This window comes from Mirounga angustirostris, unplaced genomic scaffold, assembly GCF_029215605.1.
Source record: "Mirounga angustirostris isolate CCGP_5_RB_7025 unplaced genomic scaffold, mMirAng1.0.hap1 SCAF_13, whole genome shotgun sequence".
Classification (NCBI taxonomy): Eukaryota; Metazoa; Chordata; class Mammalia; order Carnivora; family Phocidae; genus Mirounga; species Mirounga angustirostris.
In genome coordinates this window covers 2,901,262-2,920,130 of record NW_026991721.1, presented here as the reverse complement: position 1 = coordinate 2,920,130, position 18,869 = coordinate 2,901,262, and the positions used below count along the sequence as shown (strand labels likewise).

The 18,869-nt window shown below is 53.6% G+C and overlaps 1 protein-coding gene across 1 annotated transcript in view; it reads right to left on the bottom strand.

The window, feature by feature from the left end:
• The window catches only part of SHANK2 (SH3 and multiple ankyrin repeat domains 2), a 500,779-nt gene that overhangs the window by 327,935 nt on the left and 153,975 nt on the right, over window positions 1–18,869 (bottom strand). The window lies entirely within an intron of this gene.

Below are 18,869 nucleotides of genomic sequence, written 5' to 3'. Positions count from 1 at the left end.
CCAGGCTTCCGCGCGTGGGCCCCGGACGCGGGGCAGGGACAGAGGGTGGGGAACGCGGCGGGCCGTGCGCAGCCGTGGTGGGAAATGGTTTGGAGTGCCTTGGGGGTAGGACAGAGTTCCCGTTTGGTCCAGCAGCCCCACTTCCGGCTCTAGACCCAAAGGGCCTGAACGCGGGTATGATGCTTAAGCTTTAGGTGTCGCCGTGACTGAGCCTGTGACGGTGTTTCTGGATGAATCAGCGGACTCGGTCAAGCAGCTTGGGTGGGCCTCATCCAATCAGTCGAAGGGCCACAAACAAGCTGCCTGGGAGGGACGACGCCTGCCAGCCGGCTGGACCAGCACATAGGGGCCTTCCGACCTTCAGATGCAGACTAAAGTGCTAACTGTTCCTGAGGTTGAGCCTGCTGGCTCTCCGGCCGAGACTTACGGCCCTGCTGCCCGGGGCCTCTGGCTTGTTACGGTCTCACGCCCGGACTCCTCAGCCACCCTGGTAATAACCCTTGATGCGGGTGTGCGTGTGCATGTTTTCTGTGTGTCCACACGTGTGCATGCGTGCATCCTACGGGCTCCATTTCCCTGGGGATCCCGTGAGTGAGGATCTGGCTGCTGGGCTGAGGTGCCACTGATGTGGGAGCCGCTTGGGGAGTGCTGGGCAGAAGCTGGGAGCGGTCTGAGGGGCACGGACGGTCAAGGCCATTCTGAGGGGCTCACACACAGAGTCTCGAGGAAAGTCACAAACGGCTCGGCCAACTTGCGTCTGTGTCCTAGGGATTTGCGGAAGGCAGAACGTGGGAGCGATGAATTGGAAATTTAGCTGAGGAGATGTCTACGCAGCGTGGAGGAGCAGGCCATGACCTCCGGCTGCTTGGAGCAAGAAGTGAGGAGAGATCAACTGGGTAAAGTGAAGGAGGAATGGTTAAACACAACGGAACCAGAACCCGAAGACTAGGGGACAACCTCAGCCCATCCACGTTGCAAAAAATGAAGCAAGAGAAGACCACGGGAGCGGTGAGGCCGGACAAAGAGAATGCGGGATGATAGGAGCAGAGACCACGGTGGGAACCGAGGGCGCAGAGCCGGGCTGAAAGAAGGAAGGCTGGGGGACCTGGTGGTTGGACGGGATGGGTTCCTGGGCTGCAAACATGCACCATCCTTCAAGGGGGAGAAACCACCCCAAAGGGGGATCGAGACACCATCAGGCCCCTGCCTGGGTCTCACCAGAAGCCGTGGGGGTGGGACCACCGTGCAGCGCTGGGGGGAGGCCCCTGCCCCTGCGGGCCTGTGGGCCAGAGCACCGGGCCTCACGGAGCTGGCTGCTGGGTTCCGGGCTGCTGGGGACCCGACACCCTTTCTTCTTGCTCATTTTCTCCTCTGGAACAGGAGCGTCTCCCACATGCTGGTCTCGCTGCTACACACGGGGAGCACACCGCTGGGTCACAGGTTTGCAGCTGGAGATGTACTTTGCCGGAGGATGAACCATACCTTGAGTCTCACCCATACCTGAGATGGGGCTGGAAGGAGGTTAAGACTCTTTGGGCTGTTAGGTGAAATCAATATATTTTACATGCAAGAAGGACATGGATTTGGGGGCCCGGGGGTGGGGAGTCTTGCACACGAAATATGTGTCCTCCCCTCCCCTCCAAATTTCTATGTTGAAACCTAACCCCCAAGGGAATGGTATTTGGAGGTGGGGTCTTTGGGGAGGTGGTCAGCGTCAGGTGAGGTCATGAGGGTGGGGCCCCTGTCACGGGGCTTGTTTCCCCATAAGAGGAGGATACCAGAGACGCTTTCTCTGCACCACCCCCCAAGTATGGGAGGACGCTCACCAGACCCCAGCCATGCTGGCACCCTGACCTTGGAATTCCAGCCTCCAGAACTGTGAGAAATAAATTGTTTCAGCCACCTGGTCTGTGGGATTTCGTTCTCACAGCCAGAGCCAATGAAGACAGCAGGGACCAGAGAGCTATCTACACACCCATGTTCATGGCCGCGTTCCTCACAAAGGTGGAACCACCCCAGCGCCCATCGACAGATGAACGGATGAGCAAAATGCTATCATACAGTGGATATGATCCAGCCCTAAAAAGGAAGGGAATTCTGACACCTGCTACCACAGGGACGGACCTGGAGGACAGGATGCTCCACGAAACAGGCCAGATGCAAACGAACAGATCCTGTAGGACCTCCCTCATGTGAGGTCCCTAGATTCATAAAGACCGAGAGCAGGACGGTGGGCGCCAGGGCTGGGGAAGGGGACGGAGGCTAGTGTTCCCTGGGGACAGAGCCTCAGTTCTGCAAGGTGGAAAGAGTTCTAGAGGTGGATGGTAGTGATGATTTCAGAGCAATGCACCGAATGCCACTGAACAGCTTAAGATAGCAAAACTTCCGGCTTGTGTATCTTACCATGATTAAACAAAAAAGGCAAAATGCACCTGTGTGGACCAGCAGGACAGAAGGTCAACCATGGAACATGATGATGCACCTGAACAGGCCAGTGGGTTTTGCAGAGATGCCTGAGCTTTGGAAGAGCCATCTCCCCCTGAGGCACAGGGCTGCCGGGATGACGGGGGCAGGGTGGGGAGGCCTCAGACAACGCCCACAGGAGCAGGGAGCACCCTCCGGGTTAGCAGGGCAGCCCCGGCATACACACCCCTCTCTGGCCACTCGCCTCCCGGTACCACCAGTCCCCAGAGCTCCCTTCTGCCGGGGGTGATGGGAGGCAGGGAGGTGTTGAGGGAGAAGCTGTGTGCAGGGACTTTCAATCAGAGAATCGGCCGCCCAAGGTGCCCCCTCCCTTGGGGAAAACCTGTCCCCCACCTCCCCTATTCGTCCAGACCGGCCCCAGCCCCGTGCCCGATGTGAGACTGGCAGACAGGTGCTTAGAGGTGAAGGGCTCTGGCCCCAGGCTGCCAGACCTATACTGGGTGACCTTGGGCATGACAGTTAATCCATGGGCCTCAGTTTTGTCATCTGTGAAGTGGGTTGGGTGTGAGGATTTGATGAGACATGCATGAATAGGGTTACAGCAGGGCCTGGCACATGGTAAGCCCTAAAACAGTTGCTGATTATTACTGACTGTAAGCGGCACATGGCTCATGGCAAAGGTCCTCCACGCACAATCAGATGCACACAAGTGCACACCCACGTCCTTGCGGCACACCCGGGACCGCTGCTGAAAATAACTCCCGAAAGGACCAGAAACCAGCAAGTCCAAGTCTATTCTCCCCCAAAAAGCACTTTAAGAGCTGTAAACTGAGTTAACCGTGTAGCTGCGAAGCCACGTGCCCCACGTTCCGGCCAAAATATCTGGGCCCACAATGCAAGTGAGAACAATCCAGACCTCCCTTCATGTTAACTGCCCGACTGTCTCTCCTGGATGATGTCAGGGCCAGGACAGTCCTCTCCTGCAGGAAGGGGCCACCTGCTGTCCTGCTCCATGGAGACATGCCTGCTGCCCACCCCAGGCTCGGCACATCATGGAGTCCCAGTAAATGCTCTACAGGAGGACGCAGAGGGGACCGGGTCTGACGGCAGCGTCTCCGTGCCATCCGGCAAGCCTGTGGCTGCATAAATAAGGTAGAATATTGGCGTCTGTTTTCCTTGCTTACAGGTATACACACCAATATTAATAATAAAAGCCTAATACAGAGATATCAAGCACTTAAATGGACACAGTTTGCTCCAAGGGCTTTATAAGGACAGACCCCCACGGACCCTAACAACTCTATGAAGTGGACACCCTTATCTCTGCCTGACGTGTGAGAACACTGAGGCACGGAGAGGTTAAGCAACTTGCCTGACATTACAAAGGTAGCCGGTGCTGCAGCCAAGACATTAACTCACGCCATTCCAGCCCAGAATCTACCTAATTATCATGGCAAAGCATGTATCTATAAATAGTTTTCACTGATGATGGCATTTGGAAAGAAAGTTAAGTTGTAATGGAATCACAGAGGTCACGCACGTTAGCAGGAAATCGCAGCACAAGGAAGACGAGAGGACACACTGTCCCCAAGGGCGTACGACCAGCCACACTGGACAGGCTGCATTGGCTGGGGACCACAGGATGTTCGCAGTGACAGTGTTCTGGGAACACAAATGCACTCTCCTGAAGGATGGACACTACCTCGCAGTCGGAGGGGAGGGGGTGAAGACGGGAGAACCATGGCCTTCCTGGCTCACAAGCCCCTACCCTGCCTCTCCTCCCTCCCTGCACTTGCTCCCACCCCTCCCTCCCTGCACCTGCCCTCCCCATCTGCCCCGCCCCCGGCCTGAAGAACAACTCAACAGCACAGACCAGGACCAGCCGTCTGCGCACCACCCTCATGAGATGCAGGCGTCCAACCTGCAGCAGGTGTTTGGATCTGGACAGACCAGAGGCTCGTCCTGACCCCTCCTTTCTTAAGCCATCATCCTGCTTCCGTCCTCACTTGAGAACACGCAGAGGGTGCTGGTGGGGGCACCGGGAGAAGGCGCCCTGGCAGGGGCTGCAGGGAGTTCGGTGGACGACGGGTGATGGGGAGAACGTCCCGGTCTCTCCGCACGACAGGCAGGATGGACATGGCGGAGGGGGAAGTCTGGAGCTGGGGCTCCTGCAGGGGCGAGGAAGAGAAAGCCCTGGAGCTGGGAGGCCCACGTCCAGGGGAGGAGTCCCGCTGGCGGGCGGCCCGTTGTGGGCCGTGGCCCACAACTGCGGGCAGCAGACAGCCACCTCTGGAGCACAACGGTCATTCACACCAGACCGGTCCCCTCCGCTCTGAGTCACCCTGGCCCTCAGCTCCACGCCCGCTGTTGGGAAGGAGTCACGGCCTTCTACAGACTTTAACCAAGAGTTGTGGGACACAAGACATCGGGGACTTGACTTCTCTGTGTCTCAAAGGAAAGGCAGGGAGGCCAAGGCCCCCAGGCAAGCCACAGGGAGCATGTCTGTCCCTGCTGGCGTCAGCGGCGACGTCTGAGATGGGGACCTCTGTCCCTGCTGAGGAGGCCCTCCTGAGAGGCTGGTGCTGAGACCACCGTGGGGAGGAGAGCCCATCACACCCACTGTCCGGTGCCCCCAGGGGCCTCTGCCGTGGTGACCAGGCCACTGGGATCCCAAGGATGCAGGAAGGCTGGCAGGTGCCAGTAGGGCTGGCTGGCTGGCTGGCTGGGTGGGTACATGGGTGGGCGGGTGGATGGCTTGAGCCCATAGAGGGTATTGTGCACATGATGCTGGGGTCTTCCAGGAAGCTCTTTCAAAGGGCTGCCTGATATAGGAAGGGTAAAATAGATCCGCAGAGAGTTTCAGTGAGGGCCAACCAGCTCACTTTGCCTGTGGGGGTGAGTTTTCCTCCATCCGGTCTCCCCTGGCCCTGTGTCCCCTGGGCTCTCTGTTCTCCTGGTGCTGCATGATGCCCCCTCTGCCATGGCTCAGACTGTTTCAAAACAGGGCACCGATGTCTGTGAGTTACCCCCCAACCCCCCCCCCCCCGCCGCCCCCGGGAGCTGAGATCTGACACCTGAATTACTCCCTTGTCGCAAGGGAGACACTGAATCCTGTGGTCGGCGCTGAGAGTGCGTAGGTAAGGAGAAAAACATCTTCAACATCTACAAGTTTGTGATCCAATCAGTAGGCAAAGTCAGACGACGATCCAGCTGGTCTACCTTCATCTGAATTGCAGAGCCCTAGCTGTGCATGGAAACTCCAGACCGGTGAACATCCTCCCGGCTCCGTGGGGGGGGCCATGACCCTGCCACCCCCTCTTATGCAGAAGACTTCTGCACAGCATTACCCAGCCCTCTGCTGTATAAAATATTTATGGTAGTCAAGCCAGAAAAAAAGCCTTAAAAAACATCTGAGAGAAGCATAAAAGTTTAGCATTGCACACAAAAGAATGGGAGGTGATTATTTCACATCGACCAAATGCATCATCCCCTCCCAGACGGATTTGCCAATAAAATGCAAATTTCTCCTCTGAAATAGCACCAGCTTTGAAGGACACTATTTGCTCCCGGAAATCTTGATAAAGAGCAAAGGGGTTTTCGATGTTTGCAGAGAAACAACCTTCGAGAGAGCAGCTCGTGTTGGGACCATCAGTTGGAGAGGCATGAGCACTGGGGGGACAGGGAGACGTCTGTACATGCCTCTCAGTCCCGGGCGCCCAGGGCAGAGACTCAGTCGCGGGGATTATGGACGCTCCTAGGCTGCCTTCCACGGTGCTATGATAACAATGAGCCTCGTGCTGGAGCTCACACTCGTGCTGGAATGTAATTCCTGCCTCCCAGACGAGGAGGCGGGCGGTAAGAGCTCAAAGACGCTGGATTTCTACCTTACGTACAGGCAGACCTCAAACGTTAGACCTTCAAGCCTGGGGGCTTGCGGCCAGGTGCTGTGCACGTGGCCTGCCGGGGCTCTGACCACAGGAGATCTCTAGCACCTCGGTGCAGGCACAGACCCCTCACTTGCAAAGAGCTGTGTGAGAGACATTAATAATGAGATGTGATTTGGAAGCAGAAATCCAGCACCATTTTCTGCAGGACAGTGACCGAAGAAGGAAGGGACAACAGAGACCACCACACACTTGTGTAGAAGCCAGCTCAGGTCTCCACAGCAAATACTACAGATGGGGCAGCTTAAACTGTGTAAGCGTAAGGTCTCCGGGTCCCAGAGGCTGGAAGTCAGCAGGGCAGGGTCCTCTCAAGGCCTCTCTCCTTGTGAGTGGACGGCCGTGCTCTACCTGGGTCCTCACGGGGCTGTCCCTCTGTGCATGTCTGTGTCCTGCTCCCCTCTTCTTACAAGGACCCCGGTCACATGGGATCAGGGCCACCCCAGTGACCCCATTTTTCCTTAATCACCTCTTTGAAGACCCCAGCTCCAGATACAGCCACATCCTGAGGTGCTGGGGGTCAGAGCTTCAACACAGGAATTTGGGGGACACAGTTCAACCCAGGAGACCTTGAGCAGAGAGAATGTCATCACCTTCCTCATGGACGCGTGCTTCTTCCAGCAAACACCCAGACATTCCCGACGGCCTGTGAACCTCTCCCGCCAAAATGGTCTACCGAGCTCAGGAGGTGGGGGCCGGGGGGCCACGTAGACATAATTGTCAGCGATGGAAACGCAGGAGCAGAAATTGCTTTCTGAGGCTTATCCTTACACAAAGCCTTTATTTCCCACCCCCAAGATTTTGTTATGAACATTCTCAAGTGTACCCCCAAAACTGAAAGAACAGAGCAACGAAAAGCAACAGGATGCCCACCTTGATCGCACGGTTGTTTTCGTGCTCCTTGGGGTGGTATGCGGGCATGCACCTGCTTTCCTGTCTGAGTATCGCAGCATCCAGAGAAAAGAAGGACCTTCTCCCACACGTCATGGCACGACCAGACCAGCACTCATCCCCAGACAGCCTCTCATCCCCTGTCCAAGTGCCTCTCCTGCCCTCCCAGTCATTAGACCGTTTTTGCCTAGGTGACAGTATGTACGGTGACATGCATTGACTAGAAGTTCACTGGCTGATGAGTGTGCAGTCTACACCCATCTTCTTAATTCAGGGGTGTGTGTGAAATGGGCAGGTTTTTTAAAGATTTTATTTATTTTTTTTATTTTAGAGAGAAAGAAGCAGGGGGAGGGGTAGAGGGAGAGAGAATCTCAAGCAGACTCTCCACTGAGCAGAGCCCGACGTGGGGCTCAATCTCATGACCCTGAGATCATGACCTGAGCCAAAATCAAGAGGTGGACACTTAACCAACTGAGCCACCCAGGTACCCCAAAATGGGCATTTTTAAAAAAAAATTCTATTTATTTATTTGAGAGAGAAAGAGAGCACGAGTGGGGAGGAGAGGGAGAAGCAAGGTCCCCACTGAGCAGGGAGCCCGATGCGGGGCTCGATCCTGGGACTCTGGGATCATGACCTGAGCCGAAGGCACATGCGTGACTGACTGAGCCACCTGGGCACCCCAAAATGGGCAGTTTTAAGTTACATTTGCCCCTAAACACACTCACTTTTTTTCACCTTACATTGCTCTCTGTAAAATATCATCAACTCTCCTTTTTCCCAAGAGTCTGAAAGAACAAAGATTGCAAGACACGGACCAAGAACCGAAAACACCGTGTTGCTGGAGTCGCCGCTGATGGACTACCAGCGGCCGCTTCCGCAGGGCCACGAGGAGACAGCATTTACCCGGAAGCGCCACGTCTTACCCCAAAAGAAGCAGAGCGAGAATGGCGGTGGTGGCCATCGGGCTAGGAAGGCACTCCAGCAGCTCCCGGCTTACCTTTCCACACCCACAACACCTCGCTGTATTCAGCGAGTGAAGACAACTTAGTAAACTGGATGATGTACATGAAAAGGATGCTCATGAGGGGCCATAAAACTGGGAGCCAGTTTGGTGTTTCTACAGAATTTTTTTTAATGAGCTTCCGTGAAAAACCAAATACACAATGTCGTTAAAATCGCTGCCCAGTGTCACACTGGGGAACAATTTCTGAGCGACAGACCGGAGCTGTCTTATCAAAAAGCAAAGCTCCCCTGCAGACCCGGTCCCACGGGGCTCCCTGCTGCCCAGTGTCACCTCCCAGTGTCGGGGACGAGCCACAGACCCACAGACACCTGAGCCCCGGTTCTGACGCCACTCACTGTCCCTGCTTCTCTCTGGGAGGAAAAGGAAAAGAGAAAACGCAGAACCCTCTCTCCTCCTCCACCCCTCCTGTCCTGGAACCAACCTCCTAGTGTGCTTATAAATAAATTCAGGCTAGGTCGTGTCCTTTAGAAGAAAAAAGACATCCAGCTTGTAATTAATCCCAGTGCCGTGGAAGAAACTTATTATATAAAGAGATTGTTCTTCCTTCTTTTTCCTTCATACACATTAAATCACAGATCCTATTGTGGGAACACTGACCACTCGGGGAACACACTGAATACCCATCGGGTTCTAGCTGCGAAAATGTAGGGGAGGTACGTGAATTAAATTCAACACGGTGAAATAACATAAAATTGCATTTTAATACCTTGAGGAATAAAAAGAAAAAAATCCCGAAGACATTTCCTTTCTTAGGAAAAACCCAGGGAGAGTGACTTCAGCTCTCTGGAATGAGCTAGTAAACCTTGGCACCAAGAGGGGCCCGTTTTCCTAAACGAGTTTTTAAGATCCTGGTAAATAATTCGAAACCACTAAAACTCTAAGTCAAGGGCTCAGAGCTCCCCCTTTGGGGCCTGGGGGCTGAAAGAGAGGATTCTTAGATGCCGGCTCTAAAACCTGTCCCAGATGTCATGCCGAATAGAACAGGCTGCAGAACGCTCTGGTCCCGGGAAAAGGGAATTTGACGCACGCGGGACCCTGGCCCATCAGCAGCATCTATGTTCCAACAGAGTGGTTCCTTTCACTTCCCTTCTGCAAACACGGCTCCGTGTAACTGCGGTCCCCTAATTGCTCAGGGAAGGCTTACCACACTTCATCAGGGAAAACAGCTATCGTCAGGATCTGTCCATTAGAGCAGATACGTGGATGTTTATCGCTCTTAAATTAATCCACTCTTTGATTCCGCGTATTTACCCTGGTGCAGCCACCGGGGGGAAACCCTGGCCGTGGAGGATTTATGCTGGGGGCCGTCAGGCCTCCGAGGGAGTGACCACACATGCTCTGCAGCCCCCTTTTCTAGGACCCTGAGAAGGCACAGGTGCCCAGTTCCGACAGCAGCCCCGGGGGGCTCGCTGGGAGCCACAGGAACCAGACTCCCTGCCTTTGGCTCAGACGCTGTTCCCCCTGACTCTCTCCCTGCTCACCTGGAGGATGAGCAGCTCTCGGGCTCTGAGGGCAGGGCGCTCCCCAAGCCCGGGGACCAGGGGAACACCAGCCCCCACGTACCTGCTGGTCTGGGAGCCCTCAAGAGAAGGGCTCAGAGGAAGACTGAGAACTCCAAGCTGGCACAGAGAGGCCCTTCAAAGAAACCGATGTATCTTGTAGGCATGTATGAGATGCCGAGCATACAAAGAGCAAGACGATTACATCGTTCAAAGCCTCTGACTGTGACCCCGAGGAACCTTCTAGGTAATAGCCAGGTTCACTCTGGAAATGCCCTCTCTTCACTGCAAGGCTGCATTTCAGCTTCTGTGTCCCCCCCTCCCCCGATCTCAGCAATGCCTCTTGAGGGTTAAGCTGACCGCGCTCGGCTACAGGCTTGTGATCAGCCTTCGGATGATTTCTGGGTATCGCCTGCCTGCATGACAAGTTTGTCCTTGGTCTTGATATTACAGATCAAAATACTGATGTCTTCTTTTAAGCACAGAACGTGGTCCCTTGGAGACACCCACGGCCGCTGGGCCTCTAGTCTCAGCTGTGAGTGGCAGCCGTTCCGAGACCTGCCAGCACATTAGGGTGCTGAACACGCTCCCCAAAATCCCTTAGCAACTGCGTCCTGGTGCCGAACGTTTTAATTCTTCCAGTCATGATTCATGGTGCCGTCTGTGGACAATGATGAGAGACAATAATCCCCAAAATAGCTGCTGCTCAGCAGAGCCCTGCTGCGTCCCACTTACGGGACAGCCCGGGGCAACACCAGGGGCGCCTCACCCCTCCTGGGGTGCCCCCGGGACCCCGCTGAGCCCACCCGGGACAGATCCTGCACCACACCCAGCGCAACGGGGATGAAGAGGGAACACACAGGGGAGACGCTCCCCGCTGCCCCCAGCAGGCTGCCACCCCTGCCCGCCCACAGGGGTGTGGCCAAAAGGAAGACGCCTCTTCCAGTTGTAAAATCAAGGTCAGGCTTTACAGCCTTCTGGGTTCTTTGACTAAGATACAATCAAGTAGAACATTCATTTCTACAAATCAGCTCCATTTTCACACCTGGACCGGCAGACACCTGAGTGTGTGTCTGTGTGTTTTGTGGGCCTCACCACCGCCCTCTCCCCCAGGCAGTGCCCCCCTCCCTACCTGCTCCCCCCCCCCAGTTTTCTGCAGCAGAGGGTCAAAGAAGAAGCAACGCTGCCCTCATCCTCCGTCCGTGTGGCCTAAAGCCACAGTGAGCGGGGTCGGGGACGTCCCGTGAGTCCTGCAGGGCAGGTGAGCCCCTCGGCCGCCTGCCGACCTCGGGCAGGGGGCAGACCAGACCTAGACAAGCCTGGGGGTAGTACTCAGGGGTGCGGCTCCAGGTCAGGTCAAAGGATGGTGGGAGCTGGAACACACGAGCCCTGCTGACCCGTCACGTGGTCAGAGTGGATGGAGGAAGAAAATCCCCTGGCGCTTCCAGAACGCAAAGCTGGTGGAGAGCAGAACCGCTAAATCCTGCCTCGGCTGCACACACACACGCACATCCGCACACACGCGCTGCCCGGTCCCTCCCGAGCCAGCTTTCACGAGGCGGCACGGCAGGCCGTAGCCATGACCTCCCGAATTCTGGGAGGGTGATGATACAGTGATCCACCGTCCCTGAGACGGCACGCGGTACCCCCGCCCTTCCTGTGGCGAGCACCTCCGATCGAGGACGCGGCCGAGCGCACGACGGCAGGGGCTCCCCTCGAGCCCGCCCGCGCACCCAGCCAGGGCCGGCAGCCGGGGCGAGGTACGCGGGACACGCGGGACACACGGGACACATGGGGCCCCCGTCAGGCGGGGCGTGCGGCCACACACCTGCCCCCCAGCAGCAGACACTCCATTGCTACGCCTCCCGGCCTGGAGCCCCGGGGGCCGGGCCTGAGCTACTTCGGGTCGCTTTGCTTCATTTTCATTAGGAAACAGAAACTGGGAAAGCGAGGGCGGGGTGGGGGGGTGACCGAGAAAGGCCGCCACGCAGCGCTGCAGCCAGGGCTGTCCGGGGGGGCGGGGGGCACCTCTCGGTCCCGCACACGGTCCGCCACCCCAGCGCGCTGCCAGTGACACGTGGGCTCGGTGGCCCCTGGGTGCCAGGAAGCTGCCAGGTGAGCGTCTGCGAGCAGCCCACGTTTGGCACCGTTTCGGTATCAGGACCAGGAGAGGAGGTTGCTACAGCAGCCGCACCCACTCGCCCGCGGGGACAAGAGCCGAGCCAGCGCGGAGAAATCAATGCCGCAGCCTCAACCGCTGCTCTGGGGCGGGGCTCTGGGCAGAAAGGGCACCAGCACCTCCCCGCCGGGGCTCCCGCACCGGCGCCCTCCGGGGACAAGAGTCCGACGCTGCTCCTCACACGCGCTCGCGGCTTTCCTGCCCCGTAAGAGGGGGCCAGTGGCGCCGGTCCCACGGTACATCGTGTCCCGAGTCCCAAGGCCACCACCACTCCTAGCTTCTTGTCCAAGCCACGGACAACCGGGCGGCTCTGTCAGCTCAGGAGGGATCGGAGAAGACGTGCAGAAGTCTACGTGGATACTTTTAAAATTATTCACCAAAAGCAACCAACCAGCACTTGGTACCTGACAGTGCGCAAAGCTACAGAGAACGGAGCCGAGCGGCCATGCTCCTCGTGCGTACGCGCTGTGTGGCTTCGGCCCTGTCGCTGCACATCCCTGAGCCTCGGCTTCCTCGTCTGCAGCAGTGATAACAGACCCTTCCTCACGGTAACCTGACAATTACAGGGAGCTAGTGTGTGCAGAGTAATTAGCACGGCCCGATACACAAGCCCTCGAGAAATGGCAGCTTCTACTATAAGAACTCTTATTTTTGAAGAGTAGTCTCTATAAACAATGGAAGAGTACGTTTAAAAACATTAGTACCTAAGGGGAGGAAAGATGAGACTAAGGAGGAGCCTGGGAGGCTCGGTCGGTTAAGCGTCTGACTCCTGGTTTCCGCTCAGGTCATGATCTCAGGGTTGTGGGGTCAAGCCCTGCATTGGGCTCCACGCTCAGCAGGGAATTTGCTTGGGTTTCTCTCTCCCTCCGCCCCCCCCCCCCCCGCTCGCTCACATGCTCTCTCTCTCTCAAATAAATAAATCTTTACAAAAAAAAAAAACAAGAGACTAGGAAGGAGAGGGAGAAATGGTGACTTCTTCATGTTTCCTTTGTTTTATAGATTTGACTTCAGAATGATGCAGATAGTTTATATATCTATAAAAATTTTTTAAATCTAAAAAGTGGTTGTTACAAATCAGAAGTAAAATTAAACAAAATGAACCTAAATGCACATAGAGCTGGTGGCATAAACAAATAGAGAAAAATGATTCCAAATGACTTCCAAACACAGACTTCATTGCACATCCCTAAGGGGATCTACTCCGATGACAAACATAACTTAAACCATCCAAGCATCACATTGCTGGTGGAAGTGTTGGCATTATGACTGGGAAAATTTTGCATGTGCGCAAGGGAATAAACCAGGAGAACCGCAGCACGGCGGATGGAGACCTGAGGGTTCAGCACGTTTGAAAGGAGACACAGAAGCAGGATCAAGGTTTGGCAAAATCCTTGTCCTGAATTACTACAGGCAACACTGAGATGACTTACCATGTACATCATCTTTAAAATAAGACCGCTTGCACTTAGAATGTAGCTCCTAAAACCACTTGGTGTGAAAAGGAATGAGGCTTCCCTGGAAAAATGGTCGCTTCCAAGTCTGAGCAAGAAATTTGCTCCAGGAGCATGCAAACTCTTGTCATGCCAGAAAATATGGAAGCCGTCCATGATGATGAGGTCATGCTCAAAAGGCTTATTAGGAAATGATCTGGAAAAGCCTCCACTGAGCACAGATAGGTGTGATGAAGTGGCTAGAGACAGGTGATCGCGTCTCCAAGAAGAACAGAGCAGGATAAACAAAGACAACAGGCATGTCTGTTGAGCTTAGCTACCACTAAGACCCACCGTGCGGGGCCAGAGTGAAGAGAGGAGCTCACATCCCACAGCTGTTTTTCCCTGGGATCATGTGCACATTCCCAACTCAGGAAAAGGGCTGGGAACCCCAGGCTGATCCCTGCTGGGTGCAGAAAAATCAGCGGAGTGTTTAGCATAAGGCAGGGCTAGTGAACAGTCAAAACTGCAGACCCGAAGGGCCAAAGTCTGGGTGGGAAGGAAGAGTGGAACACTGAATGAGACATTTAGCTGTTTTTCCCTTCAAGACAAACATTTTTTAGGGGACTCTGAACCTGGGAGGGACAGAAGGCTAAGGAGCGAGGTGTGAGCACTGGAGTGCAGGGCCCATCAGGCAGAGGGGCACAGTGAGCACAGCAGATGCTCAGCTGAGAGCATCTTAGGGCCCCACTATGGGAGAAGGAGCAAACTGGGCTGGAATGAATCCTCACAAAACCAACCCAGCCTTGGCTCAGCCCCATCTGCAACCAGCCCCCGACTATCTACCTAGTGCAAGATAGGGTGATCCTCTCTGAAAGCAAATCTGGAGTCTCTATAATTTTTTAAATACATGCCATGCCCGGCATTCTATAAACAATCACTAATCATTCCCAGGGACAGTGCCAGGTGTTGGAAAACAAAGAGAAAACCCAGTCAACAGAAACAGACCCACGGATAGTGCAGACACTTGCGTGAGTGGTTAAGAACTTTACAATAATCGGGGCGCGTGGGTGGCTCATATGGTTAAGCATCTGCCTTCGGCTCAGGTCATGATTCCAGGGTCCTGGGATCGAGCCCCACATCGGGCTCCTGGCTCAGCAGGGAGCCTGCTTCTCCTTCTCCCTCTGCCTCTCTCCCTGCTCATGCTCTCTCTCTCTGTATCTCTGTGTCTCAAATGAATAAATAAAATCTTTAAAAAAAAAAAAAGAACTTTACAATAATTAATATCTTCCAGAAAATAAAGGAAAAACAAAATATCTGAAAAGATGGATAATTTCACCAGAGAATTGGAACACCTAAAAAAGAATCCATTAAAGACCTAAACGTGCAGCCTGAAACCATAAAAACCCTAAGAGAAAACGCAGCCTGTAATCTCTTGGACATCAGTCTTAGCAACACATTTATGGATCTGTCCCCTGAGGCAAGGGAAACAAAAGCAAAAATAAACTGTTGGGACCACACCAAAATAAGAAGCTTTTTTACAGAGAAGGAAATCAACAAAACAAACAGACAACATACTGAATGGGAGAAGATATTTGCAAGTATATAATTGATAAGGGGTTAATATTCTAAATATATGAAGAACTTAAACAATCCAATCAAAATGGGCAGAGGACCTAGATAGCCATTTCGCTAGAGAAGACATACAGATGGGCAACAGACACATGAGAAGATGCTCATCATCACTGATCATCAAAGAAATGCAAATCAAAACCCAATGAGCTATCACCTGACACCTGTCAGAATGGCTAGAATCAGAAAGACAAGAAACAACAAGTGTTGGCGAGGATGTGAAGAAAGGGGAACCCTCGTGCACACTTGGTGGGAATGCAAGCTGGTGCAGCTGCTGCGGAAGACAGAATGGAGGTTCCTCAAAAAATTAAAAAAAGAAATACCCTATGATCCAGTCTTCGCACTACTGGGTATTTACCCAAAGAAAATGAAAACACTAATCCGAAAAGATATATGCACCTCTCTGTTTATTGTAGCATTATTTTAAATAACCAAGACATGGAAGCAACTCAGTGTCCATTGATGGATAAATGGATTAAGATACATATATACACGTACACGTACACACACACACACAGGCAATGGAATGTTACTCAGCCACAAAAAAAAGGATGAGATCTTGCCATCTGCAAATGGGAAACAGAGGAGCCAGTGATGGAGGACACTGATATGTGTATGTATAAATTTCTAAATGTGTCATCAAAGCCGGGAGATGAAGCAGAGAAAGCTGAGTTGGTGATGTAAAAATAAACAAATTACAATAAAATCTCCCTATGCTTTCTAAATTATAAGCAAAACTAAAAGAAAGGATGAATTTGAAAGAGAAATCTGCACTCTATGGCTGCTAAGAGTTACAATACCTATTATATTGGTATAAACCAATAATAAAGAGGCCCAAACCCAATCCCCAAAACAGGCAAAACCCAATGGGCAATCTTCATACCAAGGAGTCAACAGGTACCAACGGGTGGTGTGAGCCATCAGATGTCAGAGGAGAAAGGCGGCAGCAGGGCCTGAGGGTCCCCCGAGCTCCTGGGCAAAGGTTTCGGGTTTGAGAGTGAGGACCTATCAGGTTTTGGTGCGTTTCTCCCACTCGGGTGGCTGCCCGCATCCCCGGCGTTCACCCCCATTCTTGAGCATTGTGTTTGAACCCCGACTGGCTTCACTCGGCAGCTCCTCTTTCCTTCCAGCCTTGGGCACCCAGCCTACGAGGAGGCAGACCCATCTGTCACTGGCTGGGGGCCATTCAGCAGGGGCCCCGAGACGCAGCAGTGAGCCCTGTGTCCACCCGCAGTGGGGCTGCTGGTTACAAAGACGACACCGTCATCACGGGGAAGGGATGCCAGATCCTGGGTGCCGCTGGGAAATGCTTGCTTTCAGAGGTGCTAGGCTCAGCACCCCTCCCATTCCCCCCCGGAACAGTGCGGCTGAGACCCCTGACTTCACATCTGAAGCATTTTCTATCCACCCAGAGGCTTCAGTGGGCGGCCAGGCCAGGAAGTTACACCGAGACAGTGTCACTATAGACCAGCTTTTCCTCCTTGAGATTCTGGTGAGGACGCCGGACATCACGTCTCTTTCTCTTTCATGGTCTTTCTTTCCTTCCGATTGGAGCCTTCACGTAGGACTGCCTTACGGGGAGGCCACGGTCTCCTTTGAAACATGGCACCTGTAACAAGCAACTCTGGGGTCCGGCTTATGTCTCCCCCCGGATTCAATGCTCTGAGTACCCAGACACAGCGTCTTCTGTGGTTTCTGTTCTCTGGCCATTGCCCGCCCCCAATCCTACAAGGTCAGCTGGACCCTCCGGCCCCACCGCCATCCCGGCGCGCGGGGGGCAGCTTCTCGGCAAACGGAATCGAACACCCTGCCCACCCCAGCGGTTACCCTCAGCGCCGCCCCGCCACTGGCAAGGAAACGTACAAAGCCTGCTCCAGAACGACAGTTTGCACCACAGAGGGAAGGTGTGTGGGGTTTCGCGGTGGGCCACTATTTATATCTGCATGAATCAGCAGCCCGAAGCTGTTTCTGTCAAAGAAGGCAATGGATAAATACATGACACATTTCATCAGTGACTTTATGGAATAAATACTTCAAAAGTGTCCTGCTACACAGACGCTGAGCTAAGAAACACATGCATTTTGTTAAAGACCACCCATCAGAGTGAAGAAAGGCCTTTTAAACCTTGTACATGAGATGCCTGATGGCTGTGGGAACCGCCTGGAAATCTTCAGGGTGCCTGGTAAGGAAACCGCATGTTCATAAAACATGTCCTTGGGTCTCTTCTAGGATCCGAGCCCCACCCCGTGCACCTGCCATCAACACCAGCAGAAATCTTGAAATGTGCCTTTGCTACGGCCAATACTTAAAACCTAGTAGAAAAAAAACACACCGAGGCAGGTCATTTCTCCCTCAGAGCGTCATGCCCATGTTAGGGTTGAAATGTAAAAAGCAAACCCACCATCTGAGGGGCACCTGGGTGGCACAGTCAGTGAAGCGTCCGACTCTGGGTTTTGGCTCAGGTCACGCTCTCAAGGTTGTGAGATCGAGCCCTGCATCAGGCTCCACACTCAGTGGGGAGTCTGCTTGGGATTCTCTCTCTCCCTCTCCCTCTGCCCTTCCCGCTTGTGTGCATGCTCGCTCGCTCACTCACTCTCTCTCTCTCTGCCCTCCTTGTTCGCAGTAGCTTTGTCCTATAAAGGCACTGTGAATGCTGATTTAGAGACTCCTGAACAGGTGGTCCTAGGGGAGACACAGGGCTAGGTCCCCACCAAGTGATGGACACACAGCTGGCTTGATGGGTGTGCAAGGACACCTGGTTTAATACATACGGTTTGCTCACCGACACTGACCTCACAGAAGCAGGGCTGTGGCTCGTGCCTGGACGAAGCTTAGCAGACACACGCTTTTTCTCCCTAAGGCCCGTTCCTGTGCTCAGCATCACTACCCAGCTCTTCAGCACTATGCCTCGGGGCTGTTTTAAGCAGTTAAACACCAACAAAAGAACACAGAAATGCAAAAAAAAAAAAAAAAAAAGAAAGAAAGAAAGAAAGAAAAAGAAAAAACAAGCTGCAAGGTTTTATTTTGGGGTTACAAATAAATTTGTGAGCTGGCAAATTCACAAATGCTGCGCCTACAAATAACGTGACAGGCCAGAGGGGTTTGCAGAATCCCCTTGTCTGGCCACATTAACAAGAAGAGGCGATCCTCACTTTCTACCACCAATCACTAGGCCCTCGTCTGTCTCCTGGTTGGTCCGTCCCCACCCGCTGGAGACAGAAAGGTGAACCAGTGGTTAGAATCTTCTGCTGCCGGGTACGGAGGGAGGGAGGCAGGCACACATCATACGCTTGTTGAGACATCTCAAGATGTTAGCTTCTCCGTTTAAAAAAAAAATAAGAGCCCAGAGTACAAAACAGACTCAGAAGAAACACATGGAGACAAAAGAGTCTTTGTACCTATTTTATAAACAGTAATGCTTCCCACAGTGTTAAAATGAGTAAGAATCCCGGAGCACTGACTCTGAATTCCATTTAAATATTCATGAAGATTCCGAACTCCATCTTCAGAAAAGATCTCACCGTTAAATGCCCCGTGGAGCCCCGTGTCAGCCTTCCCTCCTGTTCTGTGCTCTGGGTCATTTCACTGCCTGGCTCAAGAGCGGTTAGACCGGATGGAGTGGGCTCGTCCTGTGGATTTGGGCCAAAGTAGGAGAAACACTGCAAGTCAACGCAAGGAAGAGAACCTAAGGGAGCAGACCCCCTTGGGAAGTGATGAGTTCCCCATCTCTGAAGGGGTTCAAGCAAGGGAAGCCAAGATCATGAGGACATGATAACTGCCAGTAAGACACAGGCATGGTCCAGGTGGCCTTTGAGACCTTTCAGCACCATGAATCACATGTCCAGATTC